This window comes from Canis aureus, chromosome 2 (assembly GCF_053574225.1).
Source record: "Canis aureus isolate CA01 chromosome 2, VMU_Caureus_v.1.0, whole genome shotgun sequence".
NCBI classification, from domain to species: Eukaryota; Metazoa; Chordata; class Mammalia; order Carnivora; family Canidae; genus Canis; species Canis aureus.
Genome location: NC_135612.1, coordinates 69,835,784 through 69,856,133, shown reverse-complemented (window position 1 = coordinate 69,856,133; position 20,350 = coordinate 69,835,784). Strand labels below are relative to the sequence as shown.

Below are 20,350 nucleotides of genomic sequence, written 5' to 3'. Positions count from 1 at the left end.
TACAGTGAAGAATAGTTTTTTTTTTACTCTCAAATATTTCTCACTCATTCTTTGAAGATAAGGCTTATAAACATGCTAGCCTCTTTATTTCAAAGGTTAAGAAACATCATGCTAGTTAAATGACAGTGTGCCTGAACAGACACAAGAAATGGAAGAAGCAAACTATGAACTGCTGAGGAGAATAGGAGAGACAGTCAAGAAGGTGCAATGTAGCTCTGCAGCTAAAACTGGGTCAAGGCTGGAGAGGAGGGTCCGAATTAGGGCTTAATGCTTTTTCTCATTAAACCACGAAAACAGGAAAAGAACCCAGCGTAAAGTGCATACAGTACACATCTGATTCTCTACATAGTCACATCCGACAGATCCCAAATGATGGATGTCACTTTGAGTTGAGGCGGGGAAAGAGGGGGGTACCGTGTGAGTATTTTGAGGCAGAGGGCCAGGGAGTGCACACGGGTGTCTGTGTGTGCACGCTTGCATATGCTTTTAGCAAACATATTGAAATATCTGACTTCTCAGATGCAGGTGTTTATTAATTTGGTCACAATTATATACGATTTTCTTCTGTTTTCACACAAAAAATGAGAAAATTACATCTTAGAGGTGCTCAGACTTAAAGGAAGCTGTATGCTGATTGGATTTCTATTTCTGTACCCTGGTCAGAGCAATCAGCTACATTTAATTAAGTATAACATTTAATTTTATTGGATTTCCAACAAATGGAGGCATTTGGAGTCAAATGGATTGTTATTATAGATTTTTTTTTCGAGGAACATGGGAGACTGCTTTCCTAGTTTTTCTGCTATTAAGTACAGGAATATTTAAAAAAAAAAGATTTTGCAACTGTCTTGGTAACAAGTTACTTCCCTTAAGTATCTCAAGACGAGGCGATGTGCACCTGCATCCATTTTTTTTTAAAATGATTTTGAAAACACCCTTAATGATATGATGCAATCTATAGATTTTGGAACATATCTCTCCTGGTGCATTTTATTTTCAAAAGACATCTCCTTTTCTCTTCTGCAGAAGGGATTTCCCTCCTTCTGTGGTAGGAATTTTCTCTTTCCTCTCTTTTTCCCCCCAATTTTGTAGTAAATAGTCTCTTGCTTTATCCTTTTTCTCACTCACTCATGCTGTTTCCTCACAACCCTCTCTTCCTTCTGTCCTTTCCTTCATCTGTCTCCTTCTCCTCTTTCACCTCCTTCTCTCCTGTCCTTCCCTCTTCCTGCTCTCTTATCATTGAAGTGGTTTTATTGCTCAGATAAAACTAGACTGTAGCAAAAACAAAACGTAGATTATCGAGAGCCTGATCAGATGTTTCCATATTATTTTTTAAAGGTGTACTTATTTGCCTCAACCCATTTGAATTTGGCTCTCATAAATCATGGCAGGAGCACACTGATTAGGGCTGGTACTGCCAGGCCCTTATCTGTCTATCTATCCATCCATCTATCATCTATTTGTCATCATCTGCCATAATTTACAGGCCGGCCCTGGAGATAGGTCCAGTGACCCTACCTCCCTCACTAACATCCAAAGGCTGATGGTGAAAGTACTGTCATTCTTGAAATAGTCATTTATTAACCACCTGCTTAATAATGCTGGTCATTTTCAGAGGATCTGTTTCATAGTAAGGTGGGTCTTAAAGAAATTTGAGAGCATCTTTAAATCCAAAGATGGGGGATGAAAAGCCAGGTAATCTAATAGGCACTGGGCTGAGAGTAATGTAATCAACAACAACAATAATAATAATAACACTGTCTGCTGAATGCCAGAACCCTATGTAGGACACCCTGTTTACTTTAGATTTCATCCTACGGCAACAATCCAAATGACCCAGATTTTTCAATATCGAACAATTCTGTCATTTTGTTCAGCAAGAGTCCTCTTGAGCCAAATCTGTCTAGTGAACAAATGCACAGTATGGATTCAGATGAGGTCACTGCTTCCTTTGAAACTTCAAGTGCATTTAGAACTTAACCCCTGAATTGAGCTTCCTCCATATAATTAACTCTTTCATTGCCCCTCCTTTTATTCAGAATCACTCACTGGGCAAGATGGGAAGCAAGTCTTTAAGCCCAGGTATGGTGAACTATATAGAGCACTGTGCAACTTGACTCTGTTTCTCTAACTGGAAAAAAGGGGTTATAAACACTTACCCTCCTTTGATCATAGGATGGGTTTGAAGGCCAAGTGGGCTGATGGCAGTGAAAGTATCTTGTCAACTATAAACGGTTATGCAGTCTAGCTCAACAAGTAACTATTGACCAATTTCTAAATTTATCAGTACCGTGAAGGACAGTGAGGATTTGAAATTGGCAAGGAAACTACTCTAAAAGAACTTCTATGATTTTTAATTAAATATAAATAATTTCAGAGAATCTATACATTTGAGAAGTTGCAAGATATTACCAAAGCTTTGAAAGATGAATGATTAAAATAAATATGAAAATGATGAGATTAGCTTTCTGGAGATATCACCTTAAAATAGGACTTCTTTAGGTCAAAATTCTTAAAGAGAGAAAAGAGGCCAAAGAATCTAATAAAAGCTTGCCTGAATGTCAATTAATGGTGCTAAAAATGATAATATAGCCATTATCCTTTACTTTGCTCTTAATAATTTCCATGCACTATAGTGCATACGTAATTTTTATATACCACATCTCATTCCTCCCCACACATCCAGAAGGGTATTGCAATTCCATCTTATGAAGGATAACTTGGGATTCGAAGAGGTTAGATAACTTGCCTGAAATCATTCTACTAGGAAGTAGCAGTCTGAATCCAAACCCAGGTTATTTATTTCTCAAAAAGTGGGTGGAGCCGTGAAGTAGGAAGTGCTTGGGAACAGAAGTCGGAGTTTGGGATAGGGAAGTGTTCTAACAGGGAATGCCCATAGAGATGAAGCTCATCAGGAGATCCCTGGACAGGTCCTGGAGTAAGGGGGATGTGATCTATGGCCATCATAAGTAGTCATGGGGCAGACTGGCTCCTGGGTGCCTATCAAGACATCAGACCATCAATAGCTCAGTGAGTCGAGTGATTGTAATGACATAGCTCTGATTTTGTTTTCAGAAAACTACCTTCCAGCAATAATTTGGTGTCCTGCATAGATTGGTCTATTGGAAAGGAACTTACAACCCGAATACACTTTTAATACTTGAACCCTATCTATCACATAAGATAGATATATGGGTCAGAATGCCAGGATGAGATAACATCCCTGAATCCCATCAACTTTGAATGCCTTGGATGAAATCTGCAAAGCCAATGATTAAATATGGGTCCACAAGGATTCCACAAAGCCTTAACCCTCTCAGAGGTTAGGCCTGGGCCATTAGGCACCCCTCATATTTATCTCACACTAAGTTCTAAAGAAAACCCACCATAATGGAAGGCTGCGTCTTCGAACACATGGATATTGACTTTCCATGTCATGTTCAGATCTTTTGACTCCTCTTGGTTTAGATGGCAGGTAGCTATACACAGTGCCATTTCAGCACAGTAGACTTCTATTTTTCATGCTTAAATCTTTGGGAAATAATCTTTCAATTAGTATCGCCAATGAAATAAAATAACCAAGATCAAACACCAGTTTTACTATTTCTCATGGTCTATCTGAGAATCCTAAAATGCTTTGTTTAGTTTGAAGGAAAGTGATGCTATGAGCGTGACCCTGAACACGTTCAGGAGAAGAATGGATGAAGCATCTCACATGAAGTAGTAGCTTAGGATTCAGGTAGACCCAGGTCCCATTTCTGGCTTTCCCTGTTAATCACTGTATGAAATGGACAATGTAGGGAATCTCTCTGAACCTCAGCATTCTCTTGTAGAGAGGAAGAATAAATAAATCTACTAAAAATAGAGTAAACCATCATGATGATTCTTAAAGTATTCCATTCACAAAAGTAACAAAAGAAACAAAACCCACAAAGTATATTCCCACAATGATTTTTTCCACACAATTCTGTTTTTTATGGTAATTTTTCTTTCTTAAGTTACTGATACTGAACTTATCTAAACAGACTTATTTCTTACACTTATTGATAATTTACAACATCACTGGACATTTTGTTTCAATCTGCAAAAATCTTAAACCTAATTTAGATTCCAGCAGTTACCTCTGTTTAATGATGTAACCCCTCTAAGTGCTGTATTTTTCTCACGCTAGAATGCATAGGCATAGCCTGGAGGAACTGTCCAGACAGAACTCAGGTCTTGGTAGACCTTAGCAGTTGTCTGCAATGGTGCCTATAACTACTTTTTAAAAGTTATTATTGAAGTATAGTTGACATATGAATATAATGACTTTATGTAGTGGTGTTCATAAAAAGATACTTCTAGAGCAAGCTCTACTACTCACTGTGTGACCTTGGCAGCGACACTGCATAGAGGCCGTTTGTCCATTTCCTGAATGTCATTTCTGTGTCAGACACTGTCTGTACATTTGCTTCTCATTTTCACACCTAAAGTATATTATTTTACCCAGCTTTGAGTTACACACACCAGCAACAGCTGACAGAAGCTCAGAGAGGCTAAGCCACTTACCCAAAGACACACATGTCACACGTCACATTCACATACAGTTTTGACTGACCTCAAAGCTCCTTCTCTATCTATTTCAACTTCTCTGAGTTTTAGTGGCAACATCTTTTAAATGACCCGATGTCATCCTGCCTACTTATTTATTTATTTTTTAAATAAATTTATTTTTTATTGGTGTTCAATTTGCCAACATATAGAATAACACCCAGTGCTCATCCCATTAAGTGCCCCCCTCAGTGCCCGTCACCCAGTCACCCCCACCCCCCACCCACCTCCCCTTCTACTTATTTCACTCAGCATAATACCCTCCAGTTCCATCCACGTTGAAACAAATGGTGGGTATTTGTCGTTTCTAATATCCTGCCTACTTATTTAAGGCTACTTTAAGGTTATGCAACTGTGATATATTACTATTGTCTAGTGAGATGACTAAAATCAAATATTCATATATTTATATGTATTAATAAGTTCTATGGTGATTATGGGCATGTTTTAGGAATAAGGTTAGTGTTGATTTGGGGTGAGGAAAGTAATGATGAGTGAGTCAACATTTATTGAGTGCTTACTAAGTGTTAAATATATATCATATTTCATTTAATACAAATAGTTTATTATCGAAGCTAAATAGTTTGTCCGTGCAAGTGTTAAGTGATCTTGGTCCATTTTAAAGATGCAGGAATCGAGGATTGGAGGAGCTAAAGTAATATGTCTGATCCAAATGGCAGAGTTTGGATTCTGACCAACTTGTCAGATGTTAAATCCCACAGTCTTTCCAGGACAGCACCTGACTCATGGCAGAGTGAGCTAGAAATAGGGTCCCTTGATGCTAAGGCCAGCGCTGGCCAGATGGTACAGAAAAGTGTAATCTTTGGTTTTAGAATGGTCTTGCTCATGGAGTCATCTGAGAAGGCTCCTTGGAGAGAAGAAAGAGAAATATCACTATTAGATATTTCTAACACTACTCCAGGAACAGTTTCAAGATGAACCCTAGGAAGCTGCCAAAAAACACCATTCCTCTCAGTCAGCTCAGGAGCAATCAGGGTACTTTTGAATTCTCTTAAGACAGTAGTGGCTGGACAACCTTGAACATTTACTCGGACCACTCAAGTTCTTCTGTAAACCGAGGAGAATATTACCTAACTCTCAAGGTGGGGTGTGAGGATCAAGTGAGTTATTACACACAGACTGGCCAGCAAGAGACAGAGTTGTAAATGCCAGTTGCCTTTCCTCCTTCTCTGGGGCATATTTTATCTTAAGTTTCTCAGAGGCTTTCTGAAATTGTGTCATTTCTCTGGCAGACCTCCAATTGGCCTGACCTACTGCTGTCTTCCTGAGTTTTGAAATAACTATTCCCTATGGTTTGAGGGAGCCTCAGGGATCAACAGCATGGAGCAACATGATCGAGGGTCTACAATACAATAGAGATAAAGAGGATAATCAGATAAGTAACATTGGTACACAATAAAAAAGTCAGTATTGATAAATTATGGCCATGTCAATATCTTGTAAAGCAAACAGACCTTGATTACACTCTCTTTTCTGTCTCACTCATTTAGATTTTGTTTGTTTTCTCCAAGAAAAACCTGGCAGAGATGCCTCCTGGCATCTTGGAGGGCAAGCATTGTACCCACCTTCACTCTTACATTTGAGCTCCTCATCCTTGTGAGTGAGAGGATGGTCAGCATGATTCCAAAGTCACCCCAAACCAGAAAGGAAATGATTTCAATTTAGAATATTAAAAAATATATATCCACAGGGGCTTCAGGAGTTAACTTCTACTTTCAATGACCTATTTTGAAATGAGGCTGCCTTTCTAGGGGGCTGTCCTAATGAAGGTCAGCCAAGAAAGCCAGCAACCAGCCTGGCCTTTAGATTTTAGTAGCAAACAGTCAGGGGGTCCAAGCTCCAGGATGAGAAGATTGAAAACATCTAGTCTTTTAATTTTTAATGGGTAGGTATCTTGATTCTTTCTTCCAACAGAATGAAGGGATCTTTAAAAAGTGAGTTAAGGGAGCTGGCTTTCTTTATGCTGTTCAATGCTTTAAAGAAGGCCCAGCATTGGACATTATAACAACCTTTTTTTGCTTGGTGTCAGCTCTTTCTTAATGATCATTCATGCCAGTGAGATGCCCACCCAGATGGACCTGGCCTACTTAGTTTACCTGAAGAGCATGGACGTGCACAAGGTCCCGTGCTGAGATGTTGGTCTTCTGCGAGGAGCCCCTGTGGCAGCATTGCAGAGAACTCCAGGAGCCAGTAATCCGTAAGACAGTGAATTATTCTCAATGCTAAACAGTGTCCTTTAGCAAAAAGCTCCTCCTAGGTCTGTTTTAGGCTTGGTTTCCTGTGAAATGTGACCACAGATTAGGGTGTAGGACCTGTGTGTGGGTAGGACTTCCTCTTTAGTTGAAGTGCAGTATGTGAAGCCATCGGAGGCTAAGGTCTTCCAACCCAAAAGAGTGTCCTTAAAGACACATGGAGTCCCTCAGTGGCCCTTCACAATTACTAGAATATGCTAAAACAGATTTCTGAGCAACATTCAAGCATAAAAGATGGATTTTGCTAGTCCTTTTCACATGTACACTGAAACTAATTAATTATCTATCCTATGACTTGATGTTACCAGTGGCATCCTGAGACCACAAGACACATGAACTACATTCCTCAGGTACAACAGAGGGAGCACGAGAAATGCCTGGCTCTTATTCCTGTTGTACTAATTGTTAGTTTTATGATCTTGGACAATTTGCCGTTTCTCAACTAGCTTCCATGTTTATGATTGAGGGATAAAATTTTATATTTTAGAGCTGTTCCAAGAAATGAACAAAATAATGTACATGAAGACATGTACCAAGGTTTGGAGCACATGTTAGGTGCTCAGCATATTTAATTTCTCTCTGCCTTCCTTCTGGTTCATTTCAGCTGGAAGCAAGATCTTGCAAGTGCCTGGTGTAATCCGGCACTCGACACTTGACCTTCTGGTTTTATAGAAATTGACATTGAATTCTTTCTCTTTTTAAAAAAGATTTTATTTATTCATTCATGAGACACACACACACACACACACACACACAGAGGCAGAAACACAGGCAGAGGGAAAAGCAGGCTCCATGCAGGGAGCCCGACGTGGGACTCGATCCTGGGTCTCTAGGATCACGTCCTGGGCTAAAGGCGGCACTAAACCGCTTGAGCCACCCAGGCTGCCCAAATTGATGTTGAATTCTACAATAAATCCCAACATCATTTAAAATAAACTCAAAGGTAGAAGTGTGTCTCTTCTTGGGTATATAAATCGGGTTTTGACTTAATATATACCCCAAAGGTAATGTTAAACTAAGCACTCATTAAATGTTAATTACGTGCCAAGAATGGTGTTAAGCACTTTGTAGGCATTATCCTACTAAATCTTACTGATAATAATGTGGGGAAAAGACATTTAAACCCCTTTTGTGATTGTGAAAACTGAAATTTAGGGAAATTCAAGTAATTTATTCACTTTATCAATTAGCTTCTGATGCACCAGGGGCTTAAAATAGTAGCCATTTTCTTGAGTTCACAATTGCATGGCTCATTTGGTCTGGGCCTGTGTTAGTTTCCTAGGGCTGCACAGCAAAGTTCTGCAAAGTGGGCGGCTAAAGCAACACAAATGCATTGCCTCCCAGTTCTGGAGACCAGAAGTCTGAATCAAGGTGTTGGCAGGATTCGTTCCTTCCAGGCCTCTGTTCCTTCCTTGTAGATGGTGGTCGTCATCTTCATGTTGAATTCTTCTTGTGCTTGTACATTTCCCTTTCTTATAAGGATACCAGTCACACAGAAGTAGAGTCCACCCTAATGATCTCATTTTTACTTGATTACCTTTTGAAGACCCTGTCTTCAGATAAGGTCACATTCTGAGGTGCTAGAGGTTAGGATTTTAACATACGAATTTGGTTGTGGGAGGCACAATTCAACCCATAGCAATACCTGATTATCTGGTCTTTGCTGGTTGGCTAGAAGGCAGCTGGAGAATGTGAGGTCCTTACATTGATTGTTTCTGTTGGTTAGCAGGAGGTCAGCCAGATGCCTCAGTTCTCCACTTGACTTGTTATCATCCAGCAGGTTAACTCAGGCTCAAATACGTGGTAGTTGCAGGGGTCTGGTGCAGCAGAGAGGGAAAGTCTCAAGGCTCAAATCTTTTCCAAGTCTCTGCTTGCATCCTGTTTATTATGGTCCCATTAGCCAAAGCAAATCCCATGGGCAAGTCCAGAATGAATGTGGGGGAAAATCACCCAAGGGGTAGGTACAGGGAAAGTAGTTACTGTGGCCTTCTTTGGGAAATAATCTAATACCCATGTTGGAATCTAGTTCGCAGCTGGACCACAATGGGAACTCAAACCCTGATGATATGAAAACCCCCTGCTTTTTACCAAAGAAGAATTGAATATAGTTTGGTATAGCAAGAATGTTGTTAATAGTGTAGATGGTATTCTACTCTGAGGGCTTGGGGAGGACTGACTCCCCTCAGGATGAGGTGATTTTAAAGGTCTTTAATGATGAGTTAGAATTTGTTGGACCAAAAGAGGGGAAGGGGGGCAGGGGAGAAGACATGAAGGAAAGAAGGCAGGAGAAAAAGAAGGAAGGAAGGGAGGGAGGGAGGAAGAATGGAAAGAGGTAGGGAAAGAAGCAGAAGGGGAAGAAGGGGGAGAAAAGGTCAAGGAGAATGTTCTGGGCCAAGGTGACTGTATATCTAAATGCCAGGGTGGAAGAGACAGCATATGTAGCTCACTGGAAGAAACTAAAAAAACAAAGGTGACTGAGAGGCAGAGACAACAAAGAGGGCATAGTGCAGAAGCAGCTAGAAAGACTGGCTGTGTTCTCTGAGTATGAGCCAGCTACCCACAAATTCCCATCCACATCTCCCTTTTTCTTGCTGTGCACCTTACATCCCCAGGGAGAGGACTAACTCACAGTCATCTTTGATTTGGATGATGATTTATTTTATGTTAATTGATTCATGAATTCTTATCTCCTGCCCACCACATTCTACACCCCACCTCCATAGTTTATTGGGTCCATGGATCCTGAGTCAACCTGGCGGATGTTGGGAAAATCCAGAGGAGTTTGGGTTTTAATGGCCAGATCAAAATTACTGATATGTGTCACTGAAAGTCTACCTGGCTTTGGGCCAAGGACTTGTCTCATATGCAAATTGGTGATGATAATATTTACCGTGAGGATTACATTGCTTGTCTCCTACAAAGTGTCTAGTGCTGTGCCTGGCATCTAATTGATATTCATCCCTTGTTTTTTTCTGGAGTGCTTTTGCGATGCCACTAATGCATTATAGAAGGCCACCAGAAACACTGCCTGATGGATAAGTGATCTACAACATCTGTGGACAAAGGATGCAGTGTATGGACTGAGCTGCCTATGGGTCTGAATGGGATATTTCTGTCAATACTTGACACAGTGAGTTTGTCTCTGTGGATTTCACTATCTGGTTAGTCCACTCAGGGTATGAAGACCTTGGGTAGATTGTATGGAAGAATCACAGGAAAAAAAAAAAAAAACAGATAAACACATACACACACAAAACACAAAGCAGGACTTTCAAGACCTAATCATGTTCAAGGACCACAGTTCCTAGGATGAAGGGAAAGAAAGGTTTTACTGGCTCTTGCAGGCCCCTGCTGGGAAGCAGAACTGCAAGACTGTCGGGCTTTGGAATTACTCTGGCTTTGTTCAAATCCCTCCCGGGTCCACTAATTGAATGACTTCCAGCAAGTTATCTAACTTAACTGATTCTTTCATTTCTCACCTTTACAAAGGAGTGTGACACTACTAACCTCATAGCATTTCCAGTACACAAAATGATAAATTTACTTCATAAATGAAGGTAGAAGAGAAAGTGTAACTACATGTCAACAACCTAGAGCCCATTCAAAGAGTTCTCTAAATATTTTTTCAACCTGAATTTAATGCACATAAGTAGGAACCAAAATTCATATCTATACTTAAAAATTATTGTCTTAAACAATTTTCATTTTTGAGTAATTTTAGACTTACAAGCAATTGCCAAAATCATATAGAGAGATCGTGTGGAGTACCTGTCACCCAGTTTTCCCTGGAGAAACTGATTTCTTATGAATAAACGTTCTATACAGAAGCATTCACTTTTCTCTAAAGCTGAGGCAAAGTATTGGAGAGGGGGAAAAAAGGTGATAAAGCCTGGCCTAATCACTTTCCTGCTGTTCTTGCTCTCTCGTTGGTTTTCTTTTGAAAAATTTTTTAACAAAATAACTTCAGATGATTAAAAAAAAATTGCTGGTCCTGGGTCAGCATCCTAATACTGAGTGATCTTTTGTCCTCCTTTAGGTGCCAAGTTCAGGCTTCTGTCACATAGCTGGTCTTGAGATGGTGTCAAGGCCTGGGTTTGACTCTGCAACTTGCAAATACATCTATAAACCCCAAAGCACAAGAGAGACTGCTCAACACCATCATGATAGGTGTGTTTGTTTTATAAATTCCGAGTTGAGGGTACTGTCTCCTATAATGGACCAAAATCCATGTACTCTTTATGAATTATACAAGAGCTCTTATGAGAATCCAGGTTAATTGGCACAAGCATTTCTGACTTTTTTATAGTTTAGCACCTATTTATGTCCAGGCCTCAGGCAGTTTGACTCCAGGCCCCGAAGAGGGGTTCACCTCATGCTAATTGCCTTTCATCTTATATCCTATCTGCTCTAGGAAGCACATTGTAAGCCTCTCTCCATTAGCTGTGTTCTGTCTCGCACATTGCATGAGCACTCTGCAAAGGGGAATCTTGGCGTGAATGTGAGTTGAGTTCCGTGCTGTTTCAGATATGCTCAATGTCAACCGAGTCTATGGCTGCAGTTGGGCAATTTTCATGACTGCTGAGAAATAGCTTCCAAGGGAAAACCTCAACATATAAACATAGTTGATACTCAAACTCATCTGGTGTCTGGGAAGTTCTAGCAGGTGAGGTTGTTCCCACAGTAGTCCGTTCTTTCCAGAAATTACCTTTAAGCATCCCCCGCTCCCTGGCCTGACCACCCTAACACATCCTACATGAAGGCAAACCCCAAAATAGGCAGAACCAGGGCTTAGTGTAAAAGCTCACGGGTCAGATCTCAAGGGCCGTTGTGAGCATAACAAGGTTTCTGACCTTTGGATTTATTTTCTAGCCAAATTTCTTTGGAAATCATAGGGTGGAAGTGATAAGTACATGCAGAAAGAAAGAACTTTTCCCTTAAATCTCTGTTCAGGTTCCTTGGTCTCCTTTAATTCTTTATTCACAGAAATGCTACATGGTTTATCAATTAATGAAGATTCATTAAATACGAATCAATGCTTAATTCACGCTACTTTTCCCCTGGAAGAGCCTCATGGGGCTAACATTAAGTAAGACATTGTTCTAGGCACTTCACATAAATGCATGATTTAATTATCACAATAATGCCTCCATATTGGCAGAATTATTACTATTACCCATATGATAGAGCAGAGTCTCAACATCACCACCCTCAGAATCATCTGTCCCCACTGCCTTTACAGGCTTCCTCACAGCTTTGGCATCATGAAGACTCCAGAACACTAGTGTCTTGCCAAGGCTATGGAAACAAGTACTTGCAGAGGCTAGTGTACCTGGTGAAATGCCAGGGAGAAGGAAATATGTAAAAGAAAGTGCACCTCAATGACGGAATGATACAGGATAACAGAACAGAGAGTGGCCTGGGACATATGGGGTAGAGTTGCTTCATATAAGGCAGTGTGAGGTTGAGTCTCTGCAGGGATGACATTTACTCTGAGGTCTGAGTGAGGAAAAGGATCCAGCCAGATGCAGGTCTGGAAGGAAGGGATTTCTGAATGGAGGCAACCCTGTAAGAGATTGTTGAGGAAGAGATGAGCTTTGGGGGATGAACTTCATATGTCATTAAATCATAAATTCCTTGAAGGTGGCTGTAGTTGCTTCTCATCTTGGAGTCCTTTGCAGTATCAAAATCCTACTGTGTCATCCAGAAATTCAGTGAAAGGAATTGGCTGTAAACTACACCTCTCATTTTCAAATGAGGAAGGGGAGGAAACTGACTGACCACCGAGGTGAGTCAGGAGAAGAACAAAGACAGTGATACAAGTTCCAGCTTCTCAGCTGAATCTTTTTCCAGTCTTGCACAACTATGTCTCCTGATTCTACATTTAAATGGCAGCCACAGTTAGCCATTTATCTTGAGCAGAGCCTTGTTTAGACAAATCTGGTGAGGAGTATGACATCATCCACACACACGCAAATCTGCTATGGGTTGTTTGCCAAACACTTTTGCCGGAGGTTAAAACACTGTGGTATTTTTAAACCATGCGGGCAAAATCACTCCCTCTCCGTGCAGGGGCTGAATCGTTGCCAGGGTTGCTAAATTGGCAGGGCAAAGGGCCCTATGCCATCTGTCCTCACATTGGTTGAATTTAGGTCTTGAAGCGAGAATCGGATTAAGAAAAAGCAAACAGCACTAACTGCACGGAGGAACCCTTGATAGGTTTCACTTAGCATGTGGGATGAACTATCCCGAGGGGAGACAGTGGGGCAAGGCAGGACTTAGAATAGAAGAGAGGAAGGAGGTGAAACTTAACACCAAAAATGGAGTTGGACCTTTGGCTTTTAAGTAGAGACAGGGCTTTTAGCCTCTCATTCTCTCTCTCTCTGCCTTTTTCCTTTTTACATTTTCTCTTTTCTAGAAGGAAGGAGAAGGAAGCTAAAATTGCTTTTCTGTCTTTAAGGCAAATAGGGAACAACCATAGCTGGTGTAAGTAAAGTAGCTATAATTTTTAGATTATTACCCTTTTAAAACATTATTGATTTAGTTTAGAGAGAGCAAGAGAGAGAAGGGGGAGGGGCAGAGGAGAGAATCCTCAAGCTGACACCCTGCAGGACTCGATCCCAGGACCCTGAGATCATGACCTGAGCCAAAATCAAGAGTCAGATACTTAGCTGACGGAGTCACTCAGGTGCCCCACTTTTCCTGAACTTTTTCTTCATTTGCATCTTAGTCTATAACACACCTACCACTCAGCATAACTTTTGAGACTAAAAACAGTTAAGTCACAAGTTCCCTGCAGATGGGAAACCACTGAGCAAGGACAAACCTGGATCTCTAAATTTTAGGTCACTTGCCCAAGCCAACAGTTTTTCTTTCTTGAAAAGGGGGAAACAGAGGCTCAACAAAGTAAAAGGTAGTGACTGAGTCCATAGTAAGCTGTCATGAAGCTGGCAGTTCTGTGACTTGGATTCTAAGGCTGGAGTTCCTCATACAGTCCATGCTGCCATCTGTGTGTTGGGAACCTTCTATGACTCCGGGGTTTTCGAAGAAGCAGCAGAAGCATGGTTTCTTAATGACCACACAAATTCTAAAGGTATTTTATAGCCACCAGAGGAAGACTAGTGTCTTTGTTAGTTTGGGCTGCCGTAACAAAGTGCCATAGACTGGGGCTGCTTATCAACAGTGGAGAAACTTAGTCCTCACAGTTTGGGAGGCTAGAAATCCTAGGTCAGAGTGCCAGCATGATTAGACTCTGGAAAGAGCTGTCTTTCAATTGTAGACTGCCAGCTTCTGGTTGTATCCTCACAGCAGAGAGAGGGAGCAAGCTCTCTTGTGACTCTTACAAGAGCACTGAACCATTACTGGAGCCCCTCTCCACATGACTTCATCTTGTCCTAATCACCTCCTAAAGGTGTCATCTACTTGTACCATTGCATTGGGGGGTGGATAGGATTTCAAAGTATGAATTTTGAGGGAACACAAATGTTCAGTCCATCACAACTAAGATTCTAAGAAGAAGCTTATAAAAATGAAAGAATTCTATGGCACTTTAGAGAGAGAACGAGGAGGGTGCTCCATGACAGGGCAGGGGGTGGGGGGAGGTTGTCCCTGTTGGGATCTGCCATAGCAAGCATCCCTGCGGACAGAGTAGGTACTCAATGAATATTAACAAAGGAATGATACAACCTCCATGGAGCCTGGGCTTGATCTGTGTTGTTTATGCTCTGTTCTGGCACCTGGAACAGTACTTAAGCAGCCTTGTAGGTTAGCAAATGGAAAAGAGAAAATAAAGGGTTAAATAGGCTTTTTAATTGATGCCAAATAACTTGAATACTAAGACTCCACAGGGTTAGAACTAGGTCCTGGATGAAGGCATAGTTCCTGTATTGATCAATTGCCGAATATGGATTGAATATTCTAATCAATCAATTAGGGGACAGGGTTTTCATTATAGGCTTATGAATGTATATATAATAGAATTTCAGTTGGGAAGTAGAACCAGTTCTGGGGTGTCAGGGTGTCTGGGGTGCTATTGGGTTTGCAAGACTGCTGCTTTATTTGGTTTTTCTTGAGCCTAGTCTATTGTAGCAATGGGTGTGAAAGGGATGAGAATGTGTAAGAAGCAATGTGATAGTGCTTCTGATGGTGTGGATGGAGAAAAGACTCAGGGGTGAAAGTTAGGTATAATTAAAGACTGGATTTTGTTAGTGACGTTTTGATTTTAGAGCCTGCTATGGGTTGAATTGTGTCCCCCCCTAAAGAGATATGTTGTAATTATAACCCAAGTACATCAGAATGCAAGCTTTTTGTTAGAAATAAGGTCGTTGTAGATGCAACCAATTTAAGATGAGGTCCTTTGGGTGTTCCTAGGCAAGATGACTGGTGTTCTTGTAACAAGAGGAGAGACACACAGAAAGGGGAATACCACGTGAAGACCCAGCCACACACTGGGAGAAGATGGCCATGTGAAGATGAAAGAAAAGATCCAAGTGATGTGGTGGCAAGCCAAAAAATACCTGGGCTGTTAGAAGCTGACAGAAGTAAAGAAGGATCCTCTGCTCTAGATTTTGGAGGAATCATAGTCCTACTGATACCCTGATGGGAGACTTCTGGCCTCCAGAACTGTAACAGAAGACATTTCTGTGGTGGTAAGCCACTTAGTTTGCAGTACGTGTCACAGCAGCCCTAGGAAACTAACACAGAAACATGTATTTATAACTTTGAAACATCATTATATTGCAAGACCAAGTTCCAAACCCCTTTTTATCTTCACCAAAAGAAAGTTTTTATAATGTGATTTTAAATAAATGATGTGAGGCTTTTCAGGAATACAAATATGATAGACCATATTTATATGTTGTAGGGGGGAGATCACAGCTTTAAATGCTGGTGTTTAGAGATCCTATGACTAGCAGCTATAATTTCTCTTCAATTAGCACTTGAGATAATGTATTCAAATCTTCTAGGCCTTTCTTCTGCCTGTCTGTCCTATTTTCTTGATATGGTATACCAACTCCTTCAGCCTCTGCTTTTGGTTATGGGGGATGTGGGGAAACCATTGGTGACTCATCCTCCAGGACCCTACCATTGCCACATCAGCCTTTGAGCAGCATAAGCACCTACGGCATAAACATAGTGCAATAAGCCTTCTTTTGCTGTCTGCACAAGATTCCCAAATTCCATTTAATTTCTATCTGACTGGGGGTACTGAGTGGAAGCCTGCAGCTTTTAATTACAGTACTAGACTACACCTTGGACAAGAAGGTGAGGAATACATTCACTCACACTGGTTGGATACCTATACATCTCCAGGTACTATATGTATGTTGTTTTGGGTAAGACCTGGCACAGCTTCTTAAAGTGAGCATCATCCCTATTTAAAAAGAAGGAGATTGAATCTCTGAGAGTTTCAGTATTATCAAACCAGAAAGCACCTGGATCCAGCCTTGCCCTAACTCACAGATGGCGGACTTGAAACCTTTCCTTACTCCGCTTTTCCTCCCAGACTGACCTCTATGTCCTGCTCCATGCTTGCTTCTCTTTATAGCCATCTCAACCCTGCAGGGCCTTCTAGATATTCTCGTGACAGACACAGGATATAAGAAGGGAGAATGAAACCCTTTCCCCAAGTCACATCCTCAAGGCTCTCTTCCTTCTCCCTTCCAGCTTGATCCAGGGCAACTTTCCAGCCATGTGGTTCTCCAGTCCATCTTGTCCAAATTGGAAATACATGTGGTGAGGAGAGTTTCTAGCTCTGAGTTCCATTTATTAGCCCACACAGAGTTCAGACCCCTGGATGTCTTTAAGGACTCCATTTTGTCCCGGTCAATAGACTTTCTTCTCCAGGTAGATGGAGTAAGGAGCAAGTTGACACTGGACTCTGTATCAGATGGCTTTTGTTTCTCACCACAGGTCCTTTTGGATATCCATCAGGACCTAGCTCCGGGTGCAGTCACATTCTACATGAGCTTCCTCAGCCACTTCTACTGTGTTTATGCCACATCTACTTCACAATCAGCCAGCACCTAACCTGATATTTACTCCTTGAGCCTCTTACCTCCAACACTGAGCACTTCACTTGCTGCTGAAGCATGAGGTATCTATGTAAAAGCCAAATGGAAGTATAAAGAGTTAAAACCCATAAAGAATATTGGGAAATATAAACTGGCAGATAAGCTTTTCCCCTTCATTCCCCAAAAAGGACTGTTCAGAACACAATAGTGTTTGAGGACCCTAGGAAGATAGCACCATGTAACAGTGGGATGGAACACTTACTTGGGCATGGTACAAAATGCTCAGCCAGCTTAGTGCCATCTTATCACCTTGAATCTCCCTCCTAATCTGTCACATTCCCATGGCTTTCATTCCAGCTTTCCTAGGACCAATTTTCTAAGCTCTGTGTTCTGGGGAACAAGGTTAAGACAAGTTTCCTCTGTGGTTGGTTTTATAGTGTTTTCTCTGAATCACCTGGGACACTTGTCAAAAATATAGTTTCCAAGGACCCATCCCATGATTAGAATCTGGAACTGGAGGGTATTATGCTGAGTGAAGTAAGTCAGTCGGAGAAGGACAAACATTATATGTTCTCATTCATTTGGGGAATATAAATAATAGTGAAAGGGAATATAAGGGAAGGGAGAAGAAATGTGTGGGAAATATCAGAAAGGGAGACAGAACGTAAAGACTGCTAACTCTGGGAAACGAACTAGGGGTGGTAGAAGGGGAGGAGGGCGGGGGGTGGGAGTGAATGGGTGACGGGCACTGGGGGTTATTCTGTATGTTAGTAAATTGAGCACCAATAAAAAAAAAAAAAAAGAATCTCTGGGTTTAGGTATAGTGCTGTGCATTCTAAACAAACTCTTCGGGTGATTCTCATGCATATCATAGTCTGGGAACCAGTGTTCCAGCCTAAGGTAAACTGAGGAAGAAAGCAGAGTATGTGCCCTTGACATCTTATTTGCCTGAATAACTGAGAAATGTCTAGCTATGGCTTGCAAACCCACCTATCATCTCCCAAACTATGATACATTTCCTGCCACAGGTGAGTGATTCCAGACACATGTGATTGCAAAAGAAATCTTAAAGCCCATTCAAGAAAAGTTATTTGTGTACCTGCAGTCACCAGAGGCTACCACATAGATTCTGGGCAGTAATCTTACTGACATTGGATTGGTCTCATGTTTGCTTCCATCCCAAAGTTACTCATTAGGAATTGCTGAGCCTTAGGGTAATTTATTTAACATCTAAAATTTGGGGACATGGATATTTGGGCAAAACTAAGACAATCTTCTAAAAGTCTGCATAATCATTAGGAAACTCCTTACAGAATGAGGTTAGAGTGGCCAAGAAATTTCAGCCCATCATTTCTCTTTGTGAGGAAAAGAAACTGATAGTATTTGCAAGTATTTGTATAGTGAAAACAATTTCAGCAATGAATGAACTTGTGAGGGAAAAATAATTATTACCCACTTTCTTCCAAATAATTCACTCTTTAAGTTCAAGGGTCCAACAAGAATGGCTTCTCACACTCAAAACACATTTTTCATGTAGCTAGCAAAACAACTGGGTATGTATGAGATACATTTGCTTTTAATTTTCTCTTTGCTGGCTCCTTTTCAGCAAAGCTACCTGGTGTGGCAGGTGAAGAATGGACTAAGGGTCACACAGAAATGGCTTCAAAACCCAATTTGGCTCTTGACTATCTTGGGAACATTGAGTAAACTGTTCATTGTGTCTAAATTTTGGTGAACTTATTTGGATAATGGACACTATTTTAGCTTTTGTGGGTTGTGAGAATAACAAAAGAGTAATTATAAAAGGGTATGGCATGGAATAGGAATTTAAGAAATTGTTATTAAATATCATCATCATCATCTCATTATTATGGTAATCAAACTGGACCAAGAAGACAGTAACAGGATATGCATCTATGGAATTATTGACTGTTCTGTGTTGATTTGTGTGACATAAATAGGAGTGTGGGGATAAAAGCTGAAATAGACTTTTTTTTTTTTCATTCAGAGTTAAACTGAAAAACGAAGGAATGCTAACTCAGATGGTGGGTTGTGAAATCCTAGTCTATGTAGATGGGACTAGAAGTCAGAAGCCCTTGGTGGAGATGGTGGTGTACTGGTGGTAGTGGGTTTGGAATACATAAGACTTAAAGCAGATTGCAAACCAACAGGTCCAGGGTTTCATAAGTGTATCATTTGGAAGAAATCTGAAAACATGCATTCAGCTTCCAGGTGTAATTTGAGGACAAACTTCATACTTTAATTGATTGTTTGGCCCTTACACCCATGTAATACCTAGACCATATTATGCCCTCAGTAAAAGTAAGTTGAAAGTAAATACATAAATACATGAATGGATGACTAATGGAAAAATAAAATGTGACAATATATATGACAAGTTTGGTCATATTTCTGAAAATCTGTGACGTTATTTTGTATGTGGTATTCTCTGCTTTTTCCTTCCACACTTAGACCCACCTGTCCCTTGATGGCACACCTTCCCAAATCCTCATATTTCTCAGATATTTCCACCTTCTAACTGAAATCTGCAAGGGAGCATTATTCCACTTAAGTTGTGATGGAACTCTCATTGGGGTAGTTCATTTTATATGTCAACTTGACTGAGGCATGGAGTACCCAGACATTTGGCCAAACATCATTCTAGGAGTATCTATGAGGGTATTTCTGCATGAGATTAATATGGGAATCAGTAGACTAAAGCAGATTGCTCTTCCAAGAGTGGGTGGACCTCATCTAATCATTTGAAGACTTGATTAGAACAAAAAGACTAAGTAAGAGGGATCTCTTTTCGCTTGACTGAGCTCCGTCAATGATCTTTTCCAGCCTTTTGACTTGGACTGAAACATTGGCTCTTCTTGGGTCTCGAGTTTCAAACTGGAACTTAAGCCACATGTTCTCCTGCTTCTCAGCCCTTTGAATTCAGTCTGGAACTACACATTCAATCCCCTGGGTCTCTGTCTTGTTGACAGTGCATCTTGGGACTTTTTTTCAGCTTCTGAACCATGTGAGCCAATTTCTTATTATCTTTCTGTCTGCCTGTCTTTGGAGAATCCTGACTAATATACTCATGTATAAAGTGTTTGCATTTCAATAGGGATTAGAGAAGAGACAGGTTTGGCAAAGGGAAGAATGTCTAGTTATGGAATTTAAGGAATGAGGAGGAAGGGAATGTGCTGACTTTGTGGGTAAAGAAGATGAGAATTGCAATGGTAATAAAATGAGATCTTCTACTAATGCATCCAACATTGCAAGCACTCAGTAAATGCTGTGAGATTGATATGATTATTTTATAGAAAACTGAAGGTCATTCTACAGGCAACTGAAGTCACTGTGGTTAAAAATATCTAGGAAATCTGGAAAGGAATCCAAACCTGTCGAACTTTAAAGCCAAAGAAATGTTTATGGTGATTTTAGAGACCCTGGAATTATAAATTATTTTGCTTGAAACATGTAGGT

General features: G+C 40.7%; 1 protein-coding gene and 1 long non-coding RNA gene across 7 annotated transcripts in view; one reads left to right on the top strand and one right to left on the bottom strand.

Moving 5' to 3' along the window:
- CLNK (cytokine dependent hematopoietic cell linker) overlaps positions 1 to 20,350 on the bottom strand; it is a 202,878-nt gene that overhangs the window by 148,568 nt on the left and 33,960 nt on the right. Inside the window, exon 1 of one of the 3 annotated variants that reach the window (XM_077878220.1) lies at positions 6,708 to 6,907. The exons of the other annotated variants lie outside the window; for them this stretch is intronic. The gene's annotated coding sequence lies outside the window, so the exon portion shown is untranslated. Of the gene's footprint in view, positions 1 to 6,707; positions 6,908 to 20,350 lie in introns of those variants that run through there. 3 annotated transcript variants of the gene reach the window in all.
- LOC144301350 (uncharacterized) overlaps positions 1 to 20,350 on the top strand; it is a 51,569-nt gene that overhangs the window by 26,652 nt on the left and 4,567 nt on the right. For 3 of the 4 annotated variants that reach the window (XR_013368172.1, XR_013368171.1, XR_013368180.1), the window contains 6 exons: positions 5,844 to 6,808; positions 9,842 to 9,993; positions 10,900 to 11,030; positions 15,231 to 15,508; positions 16,773 to 16,956; positions 19,718 to 19,898. This is a non-coding gene — a long non-coding RNA (uncharacterized LOC144301350). The remainder of the gene's footprint in view (positions 1 to 5,843; positions 6,809 to 9,841; positions 9,994 to 10,899; positions 11,031 to 15,230; positions 15,509 to 16,772; positions 16,957 to 19,717; positions 19,899 to 20,350) is intronic. The other variant, XR_013368183.1, reaches the window with a different exon arrangement.